The sequence below is a fragment of the Phoenix dactylifera genome, chromosome 12 (genome assembly GCF_009389715.1).
Source record: "Phoenix dactylifera cultivar Barhee BC4 chromosome 12, palm_55x_up_171113_PBpolish2nd_filt_p, whole genome shotgun sequence".
Classification (NCBI taxonomy): domain Eukaryota; kingdom Viridiplantae; phylum Streptophyta; class Magnoliopsida; order Arecales; family Arecaceae; genus Phoenix; species Phoenix dactylifera.
In genome coordinates, this window is record NC_052403.1 from 9,437,829 (window position 1) to 9,463,124 (window position 25,296).

Sequence of the window (25,296 nt, forward strand, 5' to 3'; positions counted from 1 at the left end):
GATCGTCTCTCCTATTTTTATTTCAATGGTTGGGCAACCAGGGTCTTTGAATTTCGGGGCAATCTGTTGTTGAATGAGAGATGAGGCTTGTGCAGCCATAACAGCTTGCCTAGGAATGCTGGTTTTTCTTTTGACCGTGGTGAGGTCTTTCAAGAATTTTGTATAGGAGAAAATTTGTCGTATGGCATCGAGGAAAGGTATATTTATTTGAACAGTTTTAAAGACTTCCATGATTTCATCAAAGTTAGATTGTTTCTTTGAGTCCTGAAGTCTACTGGGGAAGGGAACCTTGGGTTTGTATGTTTCTATAGGTTCTTCCCTTTTTTCTGGTTTATCCTGTTCTTGACCTCTCTTCTGAATTGGGTTCTTATCGGATTCATTTTTATTTTTTTTTCATGTTCAGGAAGTTGGACTTTATTGTCCACTTGCTTGCCAGACCTTAAAGTGGTAATTGCCTGGACTTCATAGGTCAGATTTCCATTGATTTGATACTGACCTCTTTGATCTTGATTTTGTTGTCTACTAGGGTTAGGCACTGGTTGACTAGGTAGTTCACCTTTCTTTCTATCCCCTAGAGAGTTTGCTATTTGGCTTAGACTAACCTCAAGTTTTGCAATTGCTTGCGCATGGAATTGGTTAGTCTGGGCTTGGGCTGTATTGGTCTGTTGTTGTTGCTTGATAAAATCTTGTTGTTGTTTCATCATATTAGCCATCATGGTTTCTAATTGTGAAGGTTGCTGTGGGATAGGGGCATTATAAGGAGGTACAGATGGAACCAATGGTTGGTTCATTTGTGATGGACCTATCCTGGGGTAGTTGTTCTGAAAACCTGGTGGACCACCTTGATGCTGAATAGGTTGGTTCTGCTTGTATGAAAAATTTGGGTGGAACCTATTATCAGGGTGGTAAACTGGGCTGAATGAGTTGGGAGTGGGCTTCTTAAAGGCACTATATGAATTTAGAGCATTTGCTTGCTTGGCCTTTATGGTGGGCAGATTAGGGCAGCACTCCACTAGATGCTCCGGACTGTTACACAAGATACATAAGCCCTGTGGCTCGTGTCCCACTTTCATGATGGGATTTAACTCTTTGTATGAACTCGAACTAGTAGAAACAGAGAAAGCATCAAACTTTTTGCTTAAGTTGTTCATTCCAGTCACCAGATTGGACATGACATTTTTGAGATCTGGGTCTGCTTTCATTTCATAATTACCTGATTTTCTAGATCCGAACTCATCTCTATTTACTTCCTCACCATAGCTACTCCAATTTTGGACATTTTCAACTAAGTCAACAAGAAATTCATAGGCTTGATCTAGGGTTTGGTTCATGAACCTACCCTTGTGCATGGACTCAATCATGTTTCTATATGCCGGAGGTAGTCCTTTATAAAAGAAGTGGACCAGATCAGCCTTATCAAGCCCATGGTGCGGGCACTTGACCAAAAGATCATGGAATCTTTCCCAAAGTTGGAAAAATTCCTCCTCAGATTTTCCTCTAAAAGTTCTCATGGCATTCTTAATTTTTTCAGTCTTTACCATAGGATAGAACTTAGCCATGAACTTCTTAGATAGTTGTTCCCATGATGTGATGGAATTTGAAGCAAGGGAATACAGCCATGCAGTAGCACGATCCTCTAAAGTCATGGAAAACAACCTTAATTTAATACCCTCTTCATCTAAGTTTTGATTTCTAAACGTTTGACAGATTGTCAAAAATTTGTTTAGATGAATATAGGGTTGTTCACTCTCGAACCTATGAAACTTGGGTAATATGTTTATTGCTGCAGCCCGAATTTCAAATTGAGCTGCATTATTTATTGGCAATACTATACATGTAGGTGGACTAGTGGATGCAGGAGCGAATAATTTATTCAGGGTTCTAATGTGATCATCCATTGTATAGATTGGTGGTTGATCAATAATTCGTCGGATGTGACGATGCTTTTTTCCAACCTCTGGGTTAAATGGTATTAACTTACCCTTTAATGATCTTCTACCATGCATACATTATCCACAACTTAATTAGACTCGACTCCTAAACGAAATCCTAGAAGAAGAGAAGAAGGGCTAGACCAAGATGACCATAATCAACACCACACAACAATTTGACCCTATTAGTCTTAGAACTAAGTGAGGTTTAGTAGCTTTTAAAATCTAGTTGCACAGAGATTTAGCAGGTTAAAAAGTTTCTGAAATTCTCTCTAGATTAGACAGCTCCTAATCTTCCTTTCAAATTAAGCTTGAGCTTACCAGTTAATGCTAGATGTATGCCCTAGAAGCCAATTTTGGCTGACACATTATTAATTCTAGGACATAATTTGTACTTGACTTTATTATTATTGAATAAATGAAAGGCATATTTTTCATTCATATTGTTATTGTGTCTATGAATCGTCCAAGGAATTAATAAGATGATGATGCATATTCTCAAGAGTTGAGAATTTGAGCCATGTATCATTAGTGATTAATTTCTAAAACGCTCCTGATCGATGGATCATCACGAGAACGGTGATCGATCCGATGAGATCAGTGCACACATTACTTTCCCTATGGATGGACGAGACTCGAGTCCACAGTGTGGAGACACTGAAGTAATAGTGCAGGTGCTTGTTAGAGAACAAGGGTACTGAGCGTGACCAAGACAAGAAGTCACTTGGATGTCTATCCACTCGTCAGTGACTTGCTTGATGTTGCAGTAGTGTGACTGGTCCTTTGACCTGCGATGCTTCGGCTACTCACAGTGAGGTTATTGTAGTTTGACTGCACATATACATGGTCTCTAGCCATATGGGTCCATGCAGTGTAGATTGGCTGCAGTAGGTTCACTGTAGGAGTAGGGTATGCACCTATAAGGAATCTATCGACCTTGATAGATAAGGAGAGATCCTATGTGATTTATAAGACTGAGTTCGTAAGACCTCGGCCGGGGCAGATTGCACAGTGGAGAAAGAGTTCTCCGCTCTCGAACTTAAGTCAAATAAATCTTCACATATGACAGACGATGGGGTTTGACGAGTTGTCCATAACCTCCGTCCTGTAGGGATCCACGATAGTAGGACTATATCACATGATAACTGTACCTAGAGGTTCATCATTCTATTCTGCTGGGTAGCCACTACATGCTGCTAGGTGTCACTGGTGGATGGTGGGACTCACAGGGATTATCTCGATGATCGATTAACCCTAATGAGTAGAGTTGGAATCGTTCCAATCCATTAAAAGGAGTTTTCAATGATATTGTGATAAGAGATCACAATATATCTCACTACCAGTCAGAGTAGAACCTATGGGGTCACACACACTAGAGGCATTGACCGATCCGATGGTTGAATCGTGATTAGGAATCACAAGTAATCAATTCGATTGATAATAAGTTGAAGAAGGAACAAAGGGAATTAATTAATTGGACTTGAAACAAGAGTCCTACTTGGAGTAGGATTTCTAGAGTCCTAATTGGATTAGGACTGGAATTCCTACTTGGACTGGGAATCCTATTTGGAGTAGGACTAGGATTCCTACTTGGAGTAGAATTCCTACAATCCTAATTAGATTAGGAGTTTTGAATTAAATTTGGATCCCTACTTGGAGTAGGATTCCTAGAGTCCTAATCGGATTAGGACTTCGAATTCAAATTAGAGTCCTAATTGGATTAGGACTAGAATTAAACAAATCCTAATTGGATTAGGGTTTCTTAAGTCCCAATTAATTATTAATCCAATGAATCAAGATGACTCCTAATTAGATTAGGATTGAAGAGTTCAATTGAGTCATGGTTCATTCAAGTTCTAATTGGATTAGGACTAGCATAGATTGAACCCAATTAATTCATGATTTGGACTAAACCAAATAGGAGCCCTAGATGCCTTTAAAAGGCTTTTAAAGGAGGTGCCCTAATGATAGAAGAAGCCCTCCTCCTCTCCAACTCGTGGCCACCCTTCTCCCCTCTTGTTTTCAGCCGCCAACAGCAAGAGAAAAGAAGAGAAGGCGTCTCCCTCCTCTTGGGCTTCTTCCTTGGCTTCAACACATGAGAAGAGAAGAAGGCTGCCAAGGGCTTCGATCCTCTTCATCTCTTCATCCTTCTTCTTCCTCCTTCCAAGCACAATCAAGGATTGATTAAGAGGGAGGACATCAGCCATCAAAGTTATCTCTGCAAGGGAGCTAGCACCCCGGGGAGATAGAAAGCTTGGATCGGTTCCTGCTTCGTGTGGATGCCCGTAGAGGCCGGGTACTTGAACGGCTTCAAGCGAACCTTCATCCAAAAACCACGATCATCAGTTTGCGGTGATCATCTACCCGCACAAGGTGAAGATCTGATCTTCCTAATATTTCTAAAAGTTTTAATTCTTATCTATCTACGAACGGTTTCTTGAAACACGTTCATGCGATGAACGTCGATCCTGCTTATGCCGATTCCGCTGCCATCTGAATTTTTTTGAATTTTCTGCGGCATGGGCGGGTTCCCAACAGTGGTATCAGAGCCTAGGCATCGTAGATTAAGATAAGGATTAATTATTAATAGGCTTATTAGATCTGAAATTTGAATGATTATGCATGCTGAAAATTTTCTGCATGCAGATTTTTTCTAGGGTGCTGATTTTTGCATGCTGATTTTTATGTGATAAAAAGATGATTCTAATTGCATTGTTAATGGGATTACAAAGTTTAGAATCATGATCAGCATGATCAGCAACCTATGTCATGAGATAATCAATTAGATTTCAGATCTGAAAATTATAATTGCTGCATGTGGTGATGATCATAGGATTCAAACCCTTTTGGTATCAAATGTAATGACCTGCGATGTGATCTGCAATGTCATATAATTTTTCAGATGCTTGCATGCATCTTATTTGATATTTTGAGAGGCCTGCGTGCCTCCTAAAATGGGATGTAATTTATTATTATTTTATTTTACATCTGGTTGTATTTCTGTGATGTGATGTACGTCAACGATTAAGTTGAAAACAAGGCATGAGATGAACGGCGATCTAAGCGGTTGATGGCGATAGGATCAAGAGTTGATCAAGGATCGAATCAAGGAGGCTTGGAACCAATTCAAGAATTGAAGACCAATTGATCGATTGACGTGCATGTGCTTGTAATATGACCTAATTAGAATCCATGATCATCACCTCTTTAAAATTTAGCTTTATTTGATGCTGCGATTATAACTGCCTGCGATGTGCCGTTTGCATGTGATGTGAATGAGAGCGGGGTAGATAGGTTTACATGTGATGTAACAAACCCAATGAGACCTAAACTAAAACCTCCTCAATCAAGTCGAGAGTGAACCAACATGAGCAAGTCATATTAGATTAATTGATCTAATTGGTGTCTAGGAAAGCATGAAAGGTGGTTACTTAATTAGGACCTTACTCTCTGAGTAAGGGGAGCCTCCCACCTGCTTACCTGGCCAATTGTTCAATTACCTCTTATGAAGAGCTCAAGTTGCAAATACTAAGACCTGATTAACCGATATTAAGTCCATAGGTCTTCCACCGTAGTAGAGCTGCTAAGGTCTTTCTGATGTTGATTTGTCTTGGCTGGATACTGTGGTCAAGTTGCATCGGAGGGCTGGACCTCTCTATAAACATGAGATGTTGTAGGGTAAAGGTGGGGTTGGGCACCAATAACTGTTAGGTGAGGACCCAATGACGACTTTATTTCTACGGTTATACGGTGGGTCTGACTTAACTAAGAAATGGGACCAATAACTGTTAGGTGAGGTCTTCATGGCTTAAAGACCAAGTTGCACTGCAACATGCTTGAGAAGCATTGTACAAGAGTTGTACACTCATCCATCTATGTGTCACCAATAACTGTTAGGTGAGGTGCCATGTAGATTGGTGAGACCGCAGTACCTACTAGAAATCCTAGTCGTGTAGGATTTCCGTTTTCCTACCAAGGGAGTGTAAGGAATTCGAGAAAATAGTGGGAGATACATTTGTTCTAAAAGACCCTAGAATAAATTAAAGATCAAGTACAAAGTCTAACTAGAATCTTCACTCTCTGCAGATACAATGTCAGCTTCAAACCCTTTGACCCGTATTCTTGAGACCAACCGACTGACCGGAACCAATTACAAGGACTGGCTTAGAAACCTCAAAATTGTTTTGAACTGTGAGAAAATGGGCTACATACTCGATTCAGATATCCCCACACTACCAACACGTGCTACTGATGTTCAGCGTGAGATGCATCAAAAATGGATGGATGATGACATTAGAGTCAAGTGCTATATGATGGCATCCATGTCCAATGAACTCCAATGCCAGGAGAATATGAAGACTGCTAGAGACATACTGGCACACCTGCAAGAGTTGTATGGTGAGCAGAGTCGCACAGCTCGTTTCGAAGTGTCCAATAGGCTCTTCAAAGCAAAGATGCGCGAGGGGCAGTCTGTCCATGATCACGGTCTGACTATGATCAAGGACCTAGAGGAGCTTGAGAAGCTCGGTATGAACATGCACAAGGAATTGCAAGTAGATCTGATCCTTCAATCCCTACCTGATTCATTTGGACAGTTTATAGTAAACTACCACATGAATAAGATTGAATGCACTAAGACTGAACTGATAAATATGTTGGTAACTGCTGAGGGAACCTTGAAAGGTTCAAGGGGCAATGTCCTTGCTGCTGAGCTGACTTCTGGTTCCAAGAGAAAGTCTACTTGGAAGAAAAAGAAGCCTGCGAAGAAGCAGAAGAAAGACAAGAAGCCAAAAAAGGAAGTTCAAAAGAAAAGGGCCAATGACAAAGGAAAATGTTTCCACTGCAATATCGACGGCCACTGGAAGAGGAACTGTCCTTCATACCTCGAGAGCCTGAAGAACAAGAAAGGTGACACACCTTCAGAAGGTATAGACTTGCTCATAATTGAAACTAATCTAACGGTTTCTTCTACTTCCAGTTGGGTTATAGATTCTGGTTCTAGTGCTCATCTGTGTACTACCATGCAGGGTCTAAAGGAAAGTAGAAGGCTGGCAGAAGGTGCGGTAATCCTTCGGGTTGGCAACGGGGCAAAAGTTGCTGCTGTGGCTGTGGGCACCTACCATTTGCGACTACCGTCTGGTTTTAGTTTATTACTTAGAGACTGCTATTATGTACCTGCTGCTAGCAGAAATTTGATTTCTATTTCATGTCTAGCACAGGAAGGTCATGTTTTTACATTTGACAAAGACTGCTATTCTATTTATTTCAGAAATAAAATAGTCGCACGTGGTTTTATGATTGACAGTCTCTATCATTTGCATATGGATGTATCTGTAAATGTGTCTGAGCAAGAAGTGAGTGCCAAAGGATCCAAGAGATCCAGGGATGAGATAAACCAAAAATATTTGTGGCACCTCAAGCTTGGCCATATTGGAGAGGACAGAATGAACAAAATGAATCAAGATGGGCTTCTCGGCTCATTGACTTCCGAGTCATATCCAGTTTGCGAGTTCTGTCTTCAAGGAAAAATGGCCAGATTGCCCTTTGTAGGACATGGGGAGAGGACCACTGAAATACTTACCCTGATACACACAGATGTATATGGCCCATTCGATGTGCAAGCCAGGGGACGTTATTCGTACTTCATTATCTTTACCGATGATTATTCACGGTATGGGTATGTGTATCTTATGAGACACAAATCTGAAACTTTCGAAAAGTTCAAAGAGTTCATAAATGAAGTAGAAAAACAAACTGGAAAAACTCTTAAGGCTCTTCGATCAGATCGAGGAGGAGAATACCTTAGTGGAGAATTCCGGGACTATCTCAAAGACAATGGCATAGTCTCACAATGGACTCCTCCGGGTACACCTCAACTCAACGGGGTGTCAGAGAGGAGAAATCGGACTCTATTGGATATGGTCCGGTCCATGATGAGCTTCACTGATTTACCGATGTTTCTTTGGGGAGATGCCTTACTTACCGCAGTGTATCTACTTAATAGAGTTCCCTCTAAATCCGTTCCTACCACACCGTATGAGATATGGCATGGTAAGAAACCAAGTCTTGGTCATCTCAAGATTTGGGGATGTCCGGCCCACGTCAAAAGACTACAGGCGGACAAACTAGAGGCTAGGACCATAAGTGCTCGTTTTATAGGATATCCTAAAGAGTCATTAGGATACAATTTTTACGTCTCAGAGGAGCACAATGTGTTTGTGAGCCGTTATGCCATCTTCTTGGAAAACCAGTTTATCCTTGATAGAGGCAGTGGGAGGAAAATTGAGCTTGAAGAGAAAATCTCTAAAAAGCAACGAGTCATGGATCCTATCGAACCCATTCATACAGAGCCAGTACACGATGTCCCTCAACCACCTCGCAGATCTAGTAGGCTCTTCCATCCTCCCGATAGATACTTAGGTATACTAGAAGAGGATACCGAGGAAATGTTCTTAGTGGGAGATAGGGATCACATACAGGATCCCAAAACCTACGACGAGGCGATATCTGATATCGATTCCGAGAAATGGTTGGAAGCTATGAAGTCAGAGTTAGACTCCATGCATTCCAACCAAGTTTGGACCTTAGTAGATCCACCAGAAGGTATTGTACCTATTGGATACAAATGGATCTACAAAAGAAAAATAGGTTCGGATGGAAAGGTAGAGACCTATAAAGCAAGGCTAGTGGCGAAAGGGTATAGTCAACGTGAAGGCATTGACTATCAGGAGACCTTTTCACCTGTAGCCATGCTAAAATCTATCCGAACATTGCTTGCCATTGCAGCATTTCATGATTATGAAATCTGGCAGATGGATGTGAAAACTGCTTTCCTGAATAGATATCTTGACGAAGATATCTATATGGAACAGCCTTTGGGTTTCACTTCCAGTGATGGAGATCACAAGGTCTGCAAGCTGCAAAGGTCCATCTATGGACTAAAGCAAGCATCTCGAAATTGGAACACTCGTTTCGATGACTCAATCAAAACGTTTGATTTCATCAAAAACGAAGAGGAACCGTGTGTTTACAAAAAGGTTAGTGGGAGTGCTGTTGTATTTCTCGTACTGTACGTGGACGACATCCTCCTGATAGGGAATGATATTCCCATGCTAACCTCGGTCAAGGTCTGGTTGTCAAAAGAGTTCTCCATGAAAGACCTTGGGGAAGCATCCTATATTTTGGGAATAAAGGTCTATAGAGATAGATCTAAAAGGATGCTTGGCCTATCACAGAAAATGTACATAGAGGAAGTACTAAAAAGGTTCAGCATGGAAAACTCTAAAAGGGGTCTCTTACCCCTAAGGCATGGAATTCATTTCTCCAAGAAGATGTGCCCCAACACATCTGAAGAGATTCAACGCATGAGCAAGATCCCCTATGCATCAGCAATAGGGAGCCTCATGTATGCCATGCTATGTACACGACCTGATATAGCCCTTGCTGTGAGTGTCACAAGCAGATATCAGTCGAATCCAGGTGAAGAACACTGGACAACTGTGAAGAATATTCTTAAGTACGTGAGAAGAACTAAAGATTTATTCTTGGTCTTTGGAGGATCATCAGAGTAGACTCCGCGGACAACGTGGCAGACCCATTCACTAAGCAGCTAAGTCAACAAAAGACTGAAGCCCACCTTGAGAAGATGGGACTAAGATATATGACTGATTGGCTTTAGTGCAAGTGGGAGATTGTTAGATGTATGCCCTAGAAGCCAATTTTGGCTGACACATTATTAATTCTAGGACATAATTTGTACTTGACTTTATTATTATTGAATAAATGAAAGGCATATTTTTCATTCATATTGTTATTGTGTCTATGAATCGTCCAAGAAATTAATAAGATGATGATGCATATTCTCAAGAGTTGAGAATTTGAGCCATGTATCATTAGTGATTAATTTCTAAAACGCTTCTGATCGATGGATCATCACGAGGACGGTGATCGATCCGATGAGATCAGTGCACACATTACTTTTCCTATGGATGGACGAGACTCGAGTCCACAGTGTGGAGACACTGAAGTAATAGTGCAGGTGCTTGTTAGAGAACAAGGGTACTGAGCGTGACCAAGACAAGAAGTCACTTGGATGTCTATCCACTCGTCAGTGACTTGCTTGATGTTGCAGTAGTGTGACTGGTCCTTTGACCTGCGATGCTTCGGCTACTCACAGTGAGGTTATTGTAGTTTGACTGCACATATACATGGTCTCTAGCCATATGGGTCCATGCAGTGTAGATTGGCTGCAGTAGGTTCACTGTAGGAGTAGGGTATGCACCTATAAGGAATCTATCGACCTTGATAGATAAGGAGAGATCCTATGTGATTTATAAGACTGAGTTCGTAAGACCTCGACCAGGGCAGATTGCACAGTGGAGAAAGAGTTCTCCGCTCTCGAACTTAAGTTGAATAAATCTTCACATATGACAGACGATGGGGTTTGACGAGTTGTCTATGACCTCCGTCCTGTAGGGATCCACGATAGTAGGACTGTATCACATGATAACTGCACCTAGAGGTTCATCATTCTATTCTGCTGGGTAGCCACTACATGCTGCTAGGTGTCACTGGTGGATGGTGGGACTTACAGGGATTATCTCGATGATCGATTAACCCTAATGAGTAGAGTTGGAATCGTTCCAATCCATTGAAAGGAGTTTTCAATGATATTGTGATAAGAGATCACAATATATCTCACTACCAGTCAGAGTTGAACCTATGGGGTCACACACACTAGAGGCATTGACCGATCCGATGGTTGAATCGTGATTAGGAATCACAAGTAATCAATTCGATTGATAATAAGTTGAAGAAGGAACAAAGGGAATTAATTAATTGGACTTGAAACAAGAGTCCTACTTGGAGTAGAATTCCTAGAGTCCTAATTGGATTAGGACTGAAATTCCTACTTGGACTGGAAATCCTATTTGGAGTAGGACTAGGATTCCTACTTGGAGTAGGATTCCTACAATCCTAATTAGATTAGAAGTTTTGAATTAAATTTGGATTCCTACTTGGAGTAGGATTCCTAGAGTCCTAATCGGATTAGGACTTCGAATTCAAATTAGAGTCCTAATTGAATTAGGACTAGAATTAAACAAATCCTAATTGGATTAGGATTTCTTAAGTCCCAATTAATTATTAATCCAATGAATCAAGATGACTCCTAATTAGATTAGGATTGAAGAGTTCAATTGAGTCATGGTTCATTCAAGTTCTAATTGGATTAGGACTAGCATAGATTGAACCCAATTGATTCATGATTTGGACTAAACCAAATAGGAGCCCTAGATGCCTTTAAAAGGCTTTGAAAGGAGGTGCCCTAATGATAGAAGAAGCCCTCCTCCTCTCCAACTCGTGGCCACCCTTCTCCCCTCTTGTTTTCAGCCGCCAACAGCAAGAGAAAAGAAGAGAAGGCGTCTCCCTCCTCTTGGGCTTCTTCCTTGGCTTCAACACATGAGAAGAGAAGAAGGCTGCCAAGGGCTTTGATCCTCTTCATCTCTTCATCCTTCTTCTTCCTCCTTCCAAGCACAATCAAGGGTTGATTAAGAGGGAGGACATCAGCCATCAAAGTTATCTCTGCAAGGGAGCTAGCACCCCGGGGAGATAGAAAGCTTGGATCGGTTCCTGCTTCGTGTGGATACCCGTAGAGGCCGGGCACTTGAACGGCTTCAAGCGAACCTTCATCCAAAAACCACGATCATCAGTTTGCGGTGATCATCTACCCGCACAAGGTGAAGATCTGATCTTCCTAATGTTTCTAAAAGTTTTAATTCTTATCTATCTACGAACGGTTTCTTGAAACATGTTCATGCGATGAACGTCGATCCCGCTTATGCCGATTCCGCTGCCATCTGAATTTTTTTGAATTTTCTGCGGTATGGGCGGGTTCCCAATAGTTAAGTGATCCAGTAACCAGTGACCAGAAAAGTTCCAAGGTGTGCGGTGGTGCCAGAAGGGATACACCGATACCACAATACCCGTAACAGTTCTCACTGTTGTAAAACTTTTCCAGACATCACCAATTACTAAATTCTCACTGGAGTGGCTTTCAGCCGCTTCTTTCCAAAAGCCTAATTGAGCTCGAAAATCCTAAGGCCAATGTCTAATTTGGTTTTAATTTAATTTTGCTTAGGATATGTATGCAAGGTGGTGATTTTTGGGCTAAGGACAGGTAATGACTTCCCGACCTTATCTTTTTAATGGGTTTTGCCCTTAAATTATTTTATGCAAATGCTTAATACTAAATGTAGCAAATAATCAATAATTTTTTTTTAAAGTTTATGCAATGTCATTAGGTTGTACTGATTAAATGAGCAAGCAATTTTTTTATATTTACTATTTTTTTAAAAAAAAATTTTAATTTTTTTTAATTTTTATATAGTAATAACTTGAATGTAAACTAAACACAATCCTTATGCATCAGTCAATCTCCGAATGCCCGTTGAATAAGCTCTGGAGATTACTCCGTGAGGAGCCCCAATAGAGGTATGATAACCTCAGAGAATTGCACCTTATCAATTACTAGCAAAAATAATATTTTTTTTATTTAATTTTTTTTGATTTAATTATTTTTTTTAACTTTTTTTTTAAAATTTAAATTTCAAATTTCGAATCTCAGAATTCAAATTTTGAATTTAAATTTTTTGAATTTTGGAATTTTTTTTCAATTTTTTTTTAATTGTCTTTTTTTGTGAATTTAAATTTTTTTTACTTTTTTTTAGAAAACTTTAAATTTCAAATTTCAAATTTCAGAATTTAATAACTACGAAATTATTAACTAAAAATAATCAAAATAAGAAAAATTAATAAAAATAAAAACTTACTACCGGAGTGCATTCACTCCGGGCATCCAAAATCCGATTTGATCTTCGTGACTGTTCTTGCTTCTCGATTTGCCTCCCCGGCAACGGCGCCAAAATTCTGTTCGTCCGATTCCTGTTTAACTAAAAATATGCTAAACAGATCGTTGTTAGAACCGACAAACAAAGTTTAAATTTAAATTTTACTCTTACCTTTTCTACTCGAAGAATAGTGGTTATAAGAGGTCGATCCACAGGGAGGCGATTGGAGTTGCATAAAAATTAGAACATTCACTTGGATTCAAAATCGATTTTTGAATAACAAAAGAAAAACATGATGTCGGGGATGATGATAGATTCTCTAATTTACCAGAGAATTTTTTTTATTTAAAATTAATAAAAAGACAAGTACTTAGAAATCAAAGAGCATTTATAAATTCATGAAATGTTTAACTATTCAAAGGAAAATTTTGGGATAAATTAAAATGGATGAAAGCAAGTGCTAAGAAGATCAAAACCCTAGAACATAAATTGCATAAAAGAAAATTTAATATATTGCATCAAAGAAGAATTAAAAGATTGCATAAAAAAAAAGAAATTAACTTAAACCTAGAACAAGGATTGCATGAAAAAAAATGATAGATTTGATAAAAAGAAAATTCATTACAAATAAAAGTGGACATTAAAAACCTAATGTTTCTTCTCTTTTACAAATAACATAAAAAAAATATAAAACAAAAAGCTTCTCCCTCAACATAAAATAACCATTTTTTTTAATTTCTTTCTTCTTCTCGGAAAACAGGGCCTCCCCTGTTTTTTTTCTTTGTGGACCGAAGCAGCCGAACCTTCATCTTCCTTGGACCCGCCGGCCACCAGCCACCCAAGCGCTCTCCCAACCGAGCTCTCCCCGTCTCCCCCCTTCTTCTTCCGATGGCTCCCTATTTATAGGTCATGTGAGGATGCTTGAGATTCCGGAAGGGGCGGACTCGGAGGCTTGACTGCGGGATCGTTGCTGGGACCGCTGCTGGCATCACGGGAGGCTTGGATTCCGGGAGCTGATGCACGCGGGATCTCGGGAGGACACCATTCATGGTCGCGTGATGCTGGGAGGAGCTGGGATGCTTGAAATCGGAAGGGAGGAGATGCAGTGGGTGGACGGGATGCTTGGGGGATCCGATTTCTGGGAGTCCGATCACGGCTTGGATGGGGCGGAGGGCATCAATTCGTGCTAGATCACGGGCTGGAGGAGGCGCGGGCTGAGGCGGAGGAGTTGTGGCGTTGATCACGGAAGAGCTGGGAGCGCGAGATCGATCACGGAATGAAGGAGGAGATGCGCGTGGGCAGACGGGATCGCTGGGCGTTGTGCGATCTTTGGCCCTCCTGATATGGGAGCTGGGAGACACCAAGTTTAGTCATATAGATAAAAAAAAAACAAATAGTGTGATGTGAAATTTGGTTTGTAAACGGACGGACTCAGTTCGTCACGGATCATTTGTTCTGACTGGAGGTCTATTGCAAGTCTTTCAAGTCATGGGTTACCCAGCACCTCATAGTTATGATATGGCCAAATTAAATTTGCCCAAAATTCTTTCTCAATAAGCCTAAAAAAATTAGACCCGACTCGGACCTGACCCGATCTTCAACCGGGTCGGATCTGGGAAGGGATCCTTCTTTAGTCAAATTTGTACTCAATGTGCATTTTATCTCTAATTTATGAAAATCTGTATCAAACCCAAATATAATATTAATCCAGTGAATTTATCATTATCGGTTAACCAATTGTTTCACCAAGCAACTTCTAGTGATGATTTTGCCCTAGGTTCTTCGGCAGGTGTGTGGCGCCTCCACCGAATACCCTAGTTAGGTCCAACCATTAAATAATAGAGTTCAGTCTAATCAACTAATAGACGACCAAGCCCGAGTGTGGCTCGGCTCACCTGACCGCCTATTGAAGATACACTTAACTCATCATATATTGAATGACAATTCCAATGCTTGATAAGTAGCAGGCGTGTCGCGCCTCCAATAATTATCAAAATATTGGACCCATTATCATCCAACTTAATGGGAGGCTATGACGTAGTTATCCTCATAACCATTTTATTTTAGGGACCTAATAATTTTGAAGGATTTCATAATTAGGATAGATGAGAAGATCCGGTTAGTCTAATTTCTTCCACTGACTTCACCAAATCAGATTAGACTCAAATCGGTTAAGAAGGCACCTAAATCAGTCAAACTGATTTTCCTTAAGGCATGGGTTAACTCGAATCATTAAGTGTTCCAATCAAAATGTGATTGACCATGTCAGCCAGGTAAGTGAGATCGGTGGAAGGGATATGCTATTAACTCAACAAAGACGAATCAGTGCAAGTAGCTCCCAATTAAAAACCACCGATCAAGACTGCCAAACTTACCTTAGACACCGACTGGTTAATCAATTTCGATTTGATCACTCAAATGACTCGGACTCTACCTCTGAGCCTAAATCAAGTTCCATCTTGATCTAATCAAAGACATGGACTTGATCCATCTACAACTATTGTAAATTGACCTAGAATTTTCTTGACCTAATCTAGTTACTACTTAATTAGATTTGATCAATTAATTCTATTTGTCCATGTATGATTCTAACCTTAGGTCTAACCCAATCCTAAGAACTTGATTCAAGCTAATCCAAATGCCCCAAGAATTATGCAATGTCAATTAATTGAGTTACAATTCTATTTCATAACACTTAATTCTCAATTGAGTTTAGACTTATGAAAGTTTTGATCATTGCATATTTCTTTTTAATTACATATTAATTACAATCTTTCAGTTCTTAAAATACATTTTCAGATCTGAGTTTTTGTAATTAATCACATGTAATCAGATTTAATTCATGTTTAAGTTATTATGTTTTATGGTCATGCATCACATATACATAACAACATGAATTAATTCAAACAATATACATCTTATGTATTTGTTTTTTTTTTACTTTTATTTTTAAATCTGATTTGTTCATTAAAATCAGAGATCATATGAATCATAAATTTTATTTAGATCTAATCTGAACAATATTATGATTTCAAATTTATTCATGTTACTAATCCTAACACAAACATGCATCATATGCATCCAAAATTTCAGATCTACTTAATCATGCATAATCAGCAATTAAATCAATCATAAAAAATACTTTAGATCTAATCTAAATATGTTAATGATTTTAAATTTAATTGCAAGAATTAAAACATAAAAGTTTAAACATAAACCTGGCTCTGATACCACTGAAAGTGAATCCTATGTTCTTCGGTGTTAAGCATGCTGAATTTTTTTTTTTTTTGAAAACCATGGCTGAACCTGATCGAGTTACCTACATACCCCTTCATAAGGGGGATCAAGCCATATGTAGTTCTTTTTAAGTTTCAAAAATGCAGCGAAAAAATCGAATCAAACAATTTAATTCGTGCATGCTTACAAGATCAAATCTAGAAATCAGCATTGTAAGAACACATAGAATTATGCCGGAATCGTTTAAACAAATATGCTAAAACTTTATGCATGATTAACTATCAGATCTGAAAGGTAAACACTCTATTCTGATTAATCTCCGAATATCCATCGAATGGATTCTAGAGATAACTCCGTGAGGAGCCCCAAAGGAGGGTAAAACCTCGAAGAATCGGACCTAGACCCTGACTCCAAAATAAAAGATTAATATAGAATTAATACCTTTTATAATGAAAGAAACTTGTGAATCTGATCCTTGACTTTGCAGCCACGCACACGAATGGCCACTACGAGAAGTACATGCGAAGCCCTAGGTAGATCGTCTTCCGTAGGAGTGCTAGCTCGCGTAGGAACGCTGTAATGGCTGAAGCTTTCTTCTTCTAAACACTCAACCTTTGATTGTTCTTTAAGTATATGGAGTATGGATGTGAGAAAGAAAGAGAAGAAGGGATGGAGGCTCTCAGAGAATTTTTTTTAGAATTTTTTGAAACCTCTAAATATGGTAGATCTTGAACCCAAGGCATGGGGGTCTTTTCTAGCCAAAAGACCCCCCCACGTATCACACCTAATTTAGCCAATTAATTTGGCTGATAAAATTCCTAAAAAATTCTGATGGTTTGGAAGCTAAGAGAAGATAAACATATCCAAATTTCGTGCATTTTGGATCCCTAAAAGATAGGAATTCATGCATCCAAAGTTCAGCTGCAGACCACCCTATTTCATATGCCATGCAATCCCTACAAATTAGAAAATTCATCTAAATCTTTCTAGGAAGATTTAAGGTGCCATTTTTATAGAAAATATATGCCCACACTTCCTCTCTTCTCACGCCAATTTTTAGCCAAAAATAAAGAGGATAGGTATGGAAAATATTGGGGATAAATAAAGGTGTCATTTTTTTTAAGAAGATAAGGATGGGTTCCTAAAATTTAGGGATTCTTCTCCTTATCCAATTCTGATTATTTGGACTCATAATCCTCATTAAATAAGGTCTTCTAATTGATTTGGATCAAGCCCAATCCAATTGGGTCAAGTTCCATCAATTGGGTCAAGCTCAATCTACTTGGGTTGAACCCAATCCAATTAGGTCAAACCCTGATGCAGCCCAAATTGAATCCTATTCAATTTGGCTCAACCTAAGTCCAATTACTCAATCAAATTGAGTTCATTAGCAATCTAATTGCTAATTAATCCTCCAATAATTTAATAATTATTTTAATGCAACTTTTGCTTTGGATAATTTGTCAATCGAATTGACCAAATTATCCCTAAATGATTCTTAATCATCAATCATCCATTTGATCAACCTAGAAATTTCTATGCGTGTGACCTCATAGGTTCGAACCTAAGCCGGTAGTATAGGAACGTCTTTCTATACTAATCAATTTGACCATCTAGCAATGGTATCCGACGTCCGGATATCCACTCGGAACATCTCTTGACAGTAGAGCATTCCGGAATTGGTCACGTTCAGTAAAATGCACTCCTACATTTCGCCTGTGTGGCATACCAATGTCTCCACACTCCTTGGTTAAGAGGACAACCAACGTATATGTCACACAACGACCTAATCTCGATAATGTTGTCATTCCAGTAACAACATATCATTTGGTCGCGAACCAGTTTAAGGACTCAAAGATAAATCCTCCTTTATCATAATATAAGTCCTAAGGGCTTCATCATATAAGAGTTCATTTGAAGATGAAATAATGAATAATGCCAAATAACACTTTATTAATTTGTCAATTCATTTACAAAATTCAATCATCAATATGTTAACGATTGACATTTAGGATACAAATCCCAACACTAACTCATTGTGATAATTTTTCACCACAGTGATGCCAAACTTCTTGGGTACAACTTGGACTGGGCTTACCCACTGACTATCAGAAATAGGATATATAATCCCTGCATCTAAAAGCTTGATGACCTCGGCTCGAACTACGTCTTTCATGATTGGATTAAGTCGTCTTTGTGGTTCTCTAGAGATTTTTGCATCCTCTTCTAGATGGATTTTATGTTGGACCACAAAAGGACTAATCCTCTTAATATCAGCTATAGACCAACCGATAGCTTCCTGATTCTTTCGAAGGATACTTGACAACTTCTCTTCCTATTTTTTAGTCAGATTCGATGCAATTATAATAGGTAAGGTCTTGTTGTCTCCAAGAAATGCATACTTCAAGTTTTCAGGAAGGTCTTTAAGTTCTAGTTGGGGAGGTTTGACATTAGATGGCACTAGCTGAGATTTCGAAATAGGCAATGATTCAAACTTGGTGGCCCATCTACTAGTATCCATCACAGGAATGGAATCTAACAATGCATTAACCTCTTGACTTGATTCATAATCTTGACCGAAATTAGCCAAACATCTTTCTAATGGATCAGAATAACTCGACTCTTCAAAAGAACTGCTAATTATGTTCTCAATCATGTGAATTTCTTCCAAATCATCCATCTTAGTTGACTGACTACTACTGTGAAAAATATTGAGCTGGACAGTCATGTTCCCAAAGGCTAGAGTCATTATTCCATTTCGGCAACTAATCACAGCATTTGAAGTGGCCAAAAATGGTCTACCTAGGATCACCGAAATGTGACTTTCTGGATTTTTTACTGGTTTAGTTTCAAGGACTACAAAATCCACAGGATAGTAGAACTCATTAACTTTTACAATCACGTCCTCCATAATTCCTTTGGGGTACTTTACAGTCCTATCTGCTAACGAAAGAGTGATGTTTGTGGGTTTTAATTCCCCCAAACCCAACTCTGTGTAAACAGAACAGGGTAACAGGTTCACACTAGCTCCTAAATCTAGGAGAGCTCTCTGAATGATGGTTTCTCCTATTTTAATTTCAACAGTGGGGCAACCAGGGTCCTTGTATTTTGGGGCAATTTGTTATTGAATGAGAGATGAGGCTTGTACCACCATCATAGCTTGCCTAGGAATACTGGTTTTCCTTTTCACCGTGGTCAGGTCTTTTAAGAATTTTATATAGGAGGGGATCTGTCTGATGGCATCTAGAAAGGGTAAATTTATTTGGACATTTTTAAAGACTTCCATGATTTCATCATACTAAGATTTTTTCTTTGATTCTTGTAGTCTACTAGGAAAGGGAGCCTTGGGTGTGTATGTCTCTATTGGTTTCTCCTCTATTCCTTGTGTTCCCTGTTCTTGTGCCTTTTTCTGAGTGGGGTTCGGTTCATGCTTTTCTTCTTTTTCTTGTACAGAAAGTTGGATCTTGTTGTCCACTTGCTTGCCAGACCGTAAAGTGGTAATTGCTTGGACTTCATGGGTTGAGTTTTTATTCGAATCAATTTGAAACTAGCCTCTTGGCCCTTGATTCTGTTGCCTACTAGGGTTAGGCATTGGCTAACTGGGTAATTCACCTCTCTTCCTATCCCCTAGAGAGTTAGCTATTTGGCTCAGACTAACCTCAAGTTTTGCAATCGCTTGCGCATGGAATTGGTTAGTCTAGGTTTGAGCCATGTTGGTCTGTTGCTGTTGGATGAAGTCTTGTTGTTGTTTCATCATATTAGCCATCATGGTTTCTAATGATGTAGACTGCTGAGGGATAGGGGCACTATAAGGAGGGATAAGTGGAGCTAATGATTGGTTCATCTGTGGTGGACCTATCCTGAAAATTTTTTTTTGAAAACCTGGTGGACCACCCTGATGCTGAATAGGTTCAGTTTGCCTGTATGAGAAATTCGGGTGAAACCTATTATCAGGGTGATAAACTAGGTTGAATAAATTGGGAGTGGGCTTCTTGAAGGTACTATATGAGTTTAGAGTATTTGCCTGCTCAGCCTTAATGTTGGGTAAACTAGGATAATACTCCACTAGATGCTTAGAACTGTTACACAAGATACATAAGCCATGTGGCTCATGTTCCACTTTCATGATGGGATTTGACTCTTTGTGTGAATTCGAATTAGTGGAAACAGTAAAAGCATCCAACTTTTTGCTCAGATTGTTCACCCCATTCACCAGATTGGACATAACATTCTTGAGTTCTGGGTCTGTTTTTATTCCGTAGGTACTTGGTTCTCTAGACCCATAATCATCTCTATCTACCTCCTGACCGTAGCTACTCCAATTTTGAGCATTTTCAGCTAAGTCCACAAGGAACGCATAGGCTTAATCAGGGGTTTGGTTCATGAACCTACCCTTATGCATGGACTCGATCATGTTCCTATGTGCTGGAGGTAATCCTTTATAAAAGAAATATACTAGATCAGCCTTGTCAAGCTCATGGTGCGGGCACTTGACTAAAAGATCATGAAATCTTTTCCAAAGTTGGGAAAATTCCTCCTCAGATTTTTCTCTAAAAGTTCTGATGGCATTCTTAATTTTTTCAGTCTTTACCATAGGATAGAACTTAGCTATGAACTTTCTAGACAGTTGTTCCCATGATGTGATGGAATTAGAAGCAAGAGAATACAACCATGCAGCGGCACGATCCTCTAAAGTCATGAAAAACAACCTTAATTTAATACCTTCTTCATCTAAGTTTTGATTTCTAAACGTTTGACAGATTGTCAAAAATTTGTTTAGATGAATATACGGTTGTTCACTCTCAAACTCATGAAATTTGGGTAACATGTTTATTGTTGCAGCCCGAATCTCGAATTGGGCTGCATTATTAATTGGTAATACTATGCAAGTAGGGGGACTAGCGGATGCGCGTGCGAACAACTCATTCAAAGTTCTAATATGTTCACCCATTGTAGAGATTGATGGTTGGCTTACAATTCGCTGATTGTGATGAAAAGTTCTATCAATCTCAGAATCCAATGATGTTAACTGATCCCTTAATGACATTCTACCATGCATACATTATCAACAATTCATTAGATTTGACTCCTAAAATGAACGAAATCCTAAGAGAAAAGAAGAAGGGCTAGACCAAGATGACCACAATCAACACCACACAATGGATTGGCTCTTTAATCTTGATATTAAAGAAGGTTTAGTAGCTTTTAATCTAGTTGCACAGAGATTTATCAGGTTAAAAAGTTTCTAAAATTCTCTCCTAGATTAGACAGCTCCTAATCTCTCTTTCAGATTAAGCTTAAGCTTACTAGTTAAGCGATCCAGTAACCAGTGATCAGAAAAGTTCCGGCGTATGTGGTGGTGCCAGAAGGGATACACCGATATCACAATACCCGTAACAGTTCTCACTGTTGTAAAACTTTTCCTAGACATCACCAATTACTAAATTCTCACTGGAGTGGCTTTCAGCCGCTTCTTTCCAAGAGCCTAATTGAGCTTGAAATCCTAAGGCCAACGTCTAATTGATTTTAATTTAATTTGGCTTAGGATATGTATGCAAGGTGGTGATTTTTGGGCTAAGGACAGGTAATGACTTTCCGACCTTATCTTTTAAATGGATTTTACCCTTAAATTATTTTATGCAAATGCTTAATACTAAATGCAACAAATATTAATGATTTTTTTTTTAAGTTTATGGAATGTCATTAGGTTGTACTGATTAAATGAGCAAAAAATATTTTTTTTAATTTTATATTTTTTTTATTTAAATTTTTATATAGGAATAACTTGAATGTAAACTAAAACCTAATCCTTATGTGTCAGTCAATTTCCGAATGCCCGTTGAATAAACTTTGAAGATTACTCCGTGAGGAGTCCCAATAGAGGTATGATAACCTCGGGGGATTGCACCCTATCAATTACTAGCAATTTTTTTAAAAAATTTTGAATTTCAGAATTCAAATTTTGAATTTAAATTTTTAAATTTTAGAATTTTGGAATTTTTTTTAATTTTTAATTTTTTTTCAAAATTTTAAATTCTGAATTTCAAATTTCAAAATTTAATTACTACAAAATTATTAACTAAAAATAATCAAAATAATTAAAAAAAACTTACTACTGGAGTGCGTTCACTCCGGAGATCTAAAATTCGATTTAATCTTCGTGATCGTTCTTGCTTCTCGATTTGCCTCCCCGGCAACGGCGCCAAAATTTTGTTCTCTAATTCCTATCTACCTAAAAATATGCTAAACAGATCGTTGTTAGAACTGACAAACAAAGTTTAAATTAATTTTACTCTTACCTGTTCTACTCGAAGAATAGTGGTCGTAAAAGGTCGATCCACAAGGAGGCGATTGGAGTTGCATAAAAATTAAAACGTTCACTCGGATTCGAAATCGATTTTTGAATAACAAAAGAAAAACATTACTTCGAGGATGTTTGAATGATTCTCTGGGCTACCAGAGAATGTTTTCTACTTGAAATTGATAAAAAGACAGGTATTTAAATTCGAAAAGCATTTATATATTTAACTAATCAAAGAAAAGCTTGGGCATAAATTAAAATAGATGAAAACAAGAAGATTGAAGCGAACACAAATTGCATAAAGGAAGATTTAATGTATTGCATAATAAAAAAAAGAACGGAACTTAAAAATAACAGAAATTAAAAACAACAGAAATTAAAGCTTTAGCATAAATAAAACTCTCTCTTAAACTAAAACTAAAAAAAACCCAAAACAACATGCTCTCAAAATAAAACTCTTACTAAAAAAAACATTGCTCTCAATTAAAATAAAAAAATAAGAACAACATGATACTCAAAACAGAACCACTAAACACAAATTAAAAACATAACCTCTTTTAAAAAAACTAAAACAAAAAAAAACAAAAGAAACGTAATGCCCTGTTTTCATATTGAAAATAGAGCACTGCTCGTCCGCCTCCTTCCCGACTGTCTTCCTCTTTTTTTTTCTTTTGAACCCCAAAGCCCCTCCACCGAGCACACCCCCCTCCCCAGCCGAGAGCTCCACTTATAGATCGCCCATCCCCTTCGTAGCCAATGATGGATTGATTGCGTGGAGAGGATCGTCCAGGATGCTTCATCCGGAATGGCGGAATGGATCACGAGCTGCTGGGATTCCGGGGCGTGGTGCGGGAGAGCAGATCGCGGAAGGACATGAATCCGTGGGAGAATGGCTGGATCACGAGCTGATTGCGGACGCGGAAGATGAATGCAGACGGGATTTGCTGGGAATTTCGAATCGAAAGAGAGCTGGGATCACGCTTGCAGTCGGACGGAAGGAGTTGGATCACGGGCGGAAGCTTCGTGGATGCCGGATTGGAAACAGGTTGAAGGCGTGGATCCGGGTGAAGAGCTTTGGAGGATCTTCATTATTTGGTGAAGTACGGATGCGGTGGAGGTTGGATCGCAGGAAGCTGGGATTGGATCCGAATGCGTCACGGGCGGAAGCAGAGGCGGAGGAGCTACAAATGGACACTGGATGCTGAGACGGAGAAGGAAATGGCTGGATCACGGCTTGCATCATGGCTGGGATGCTGGGATTTCGAATCCGGCTCGGACGTGATGCTGGGATTGATCGCAGAATTCGGACAACGGTTGGCTGGGGCATTGCTTCGACGTGTTGTGAACGCGGACGGATGGTGAATGGCCGATCATGGACGGGTGCAGAAACTCGGAAGAGGAGGAGAATGTGGATCCGGGGGCTGGGAGATTGCTGGGAGAAGAAACGGACGTGTGGTCGGCACGGCTGATTGTGGGACCATTTCTTCTCCCTTGATGAAGTTGGAGATCACATGAGATGCTCATTGTGACTTGATGCTTGGGCTCGCGTGATCTCACGGGATGAGATACGTGGAGACTGATTGGAATGATGTGGTCGGTTGGTGGGAATCCATCAGATATGACAGATTCCTTCTTGGATTGGGCAGCTCTTCGAGAGGTGAATCAGGAAGAAGGGGATGCAGGAGACGGGCTGATACGCGTGGGCTAGATGGGAAGTCGTTCGGGGACAAATGTGCTTGACTAGATCATGGTAGGATTGGGCCAGCGCTATCTGTACCAAATGCGTATTTAAGCTCTAATTTATGATAACCTATGCCAAACAAAAATATAATATTAAATCAGCAATTTTATTGTTATTTATTAGCAATAATACTAATTTAAACGGTGTGTAGATCGTCCTTTTGTGCTCACATCAAGCAGCTGATAAGTGCTAAATAATGTATATATTTAACTATTTTACACAGCACTTATCATTATTTTCTTTGCACATATTTTAAATTTAACATAAGAAAATTGTATTACCTTCATCATTGCATTTTAATAAATTATCAAAGGTAATTCAAATTTGATTTGATTATTTATTGATTACGCTTAATGCATGCAGGTCGAGTCAAGCTCAATTAGATAAAGCCTAAACTGACACTACATCATTTCACAATTTTATATTTTCAGAGTCGACTCCAAGAACTCTTTTCCAAAACCCAGTGCTTCCCATTAATTTCTGACTCTTCATACGTTCACCTAAATTTCTTCTCACTCATTCCAACTCTTTTTCCACATGATCCTATTTTAATAAAATTCCTTCAAGTATTTGTTTCTCATATCTCAAAGTATATCATCTAGTTGCACGGATCCCAAAGCCTCAACCCATCCTCATCCTTATTCCATCTCTAAACACAACCCCGAACTCCTCTCCGTTAACAAAACCAACTAAACTTCCCAGCTCCTGTGTCCCACAATATTCCCTGTTTCACCTCCACACCGTCCGTGAGTCCCTAACAATCCTTCATCCCAAACTCCCGGATTCCCAGCTCTCATCTCGGTCGTGATCCACTCTTCTCCCAGTCATTCCCTTTCCTACATCACCCCGAGTCCCAACTTCCTCCCAACCTCCGAATCCCCAGATCCCAATCGGATGAATATCCCAAATGTTCTCCTCCCAGCCAAAACCGTTCCCTCCATCTTCACGGCTTCCTCTGTTCTGGAATCACTGCCAGCCAATCCCGTTCACGAACAGATCTCAGCTCATCATCCTGCATCCAGCTCTCACCCACGGATCCAAGATCTCCTTCCCAGATTTCTTTCAAGCAACCAGTCCTTCTCCGCGATTCGATGTCATCCTTCCGAGCTTCATGGCAACCAAATGCATTATCCTCTGTTTCGGAAACAGAACAAAGTCATTCCTTTTCCCGTATCTTCCCAAGCTTCTTCTCATTCCGGATTGATCCTATCATCCACAGGATAAGGTTTAGATGTTCAT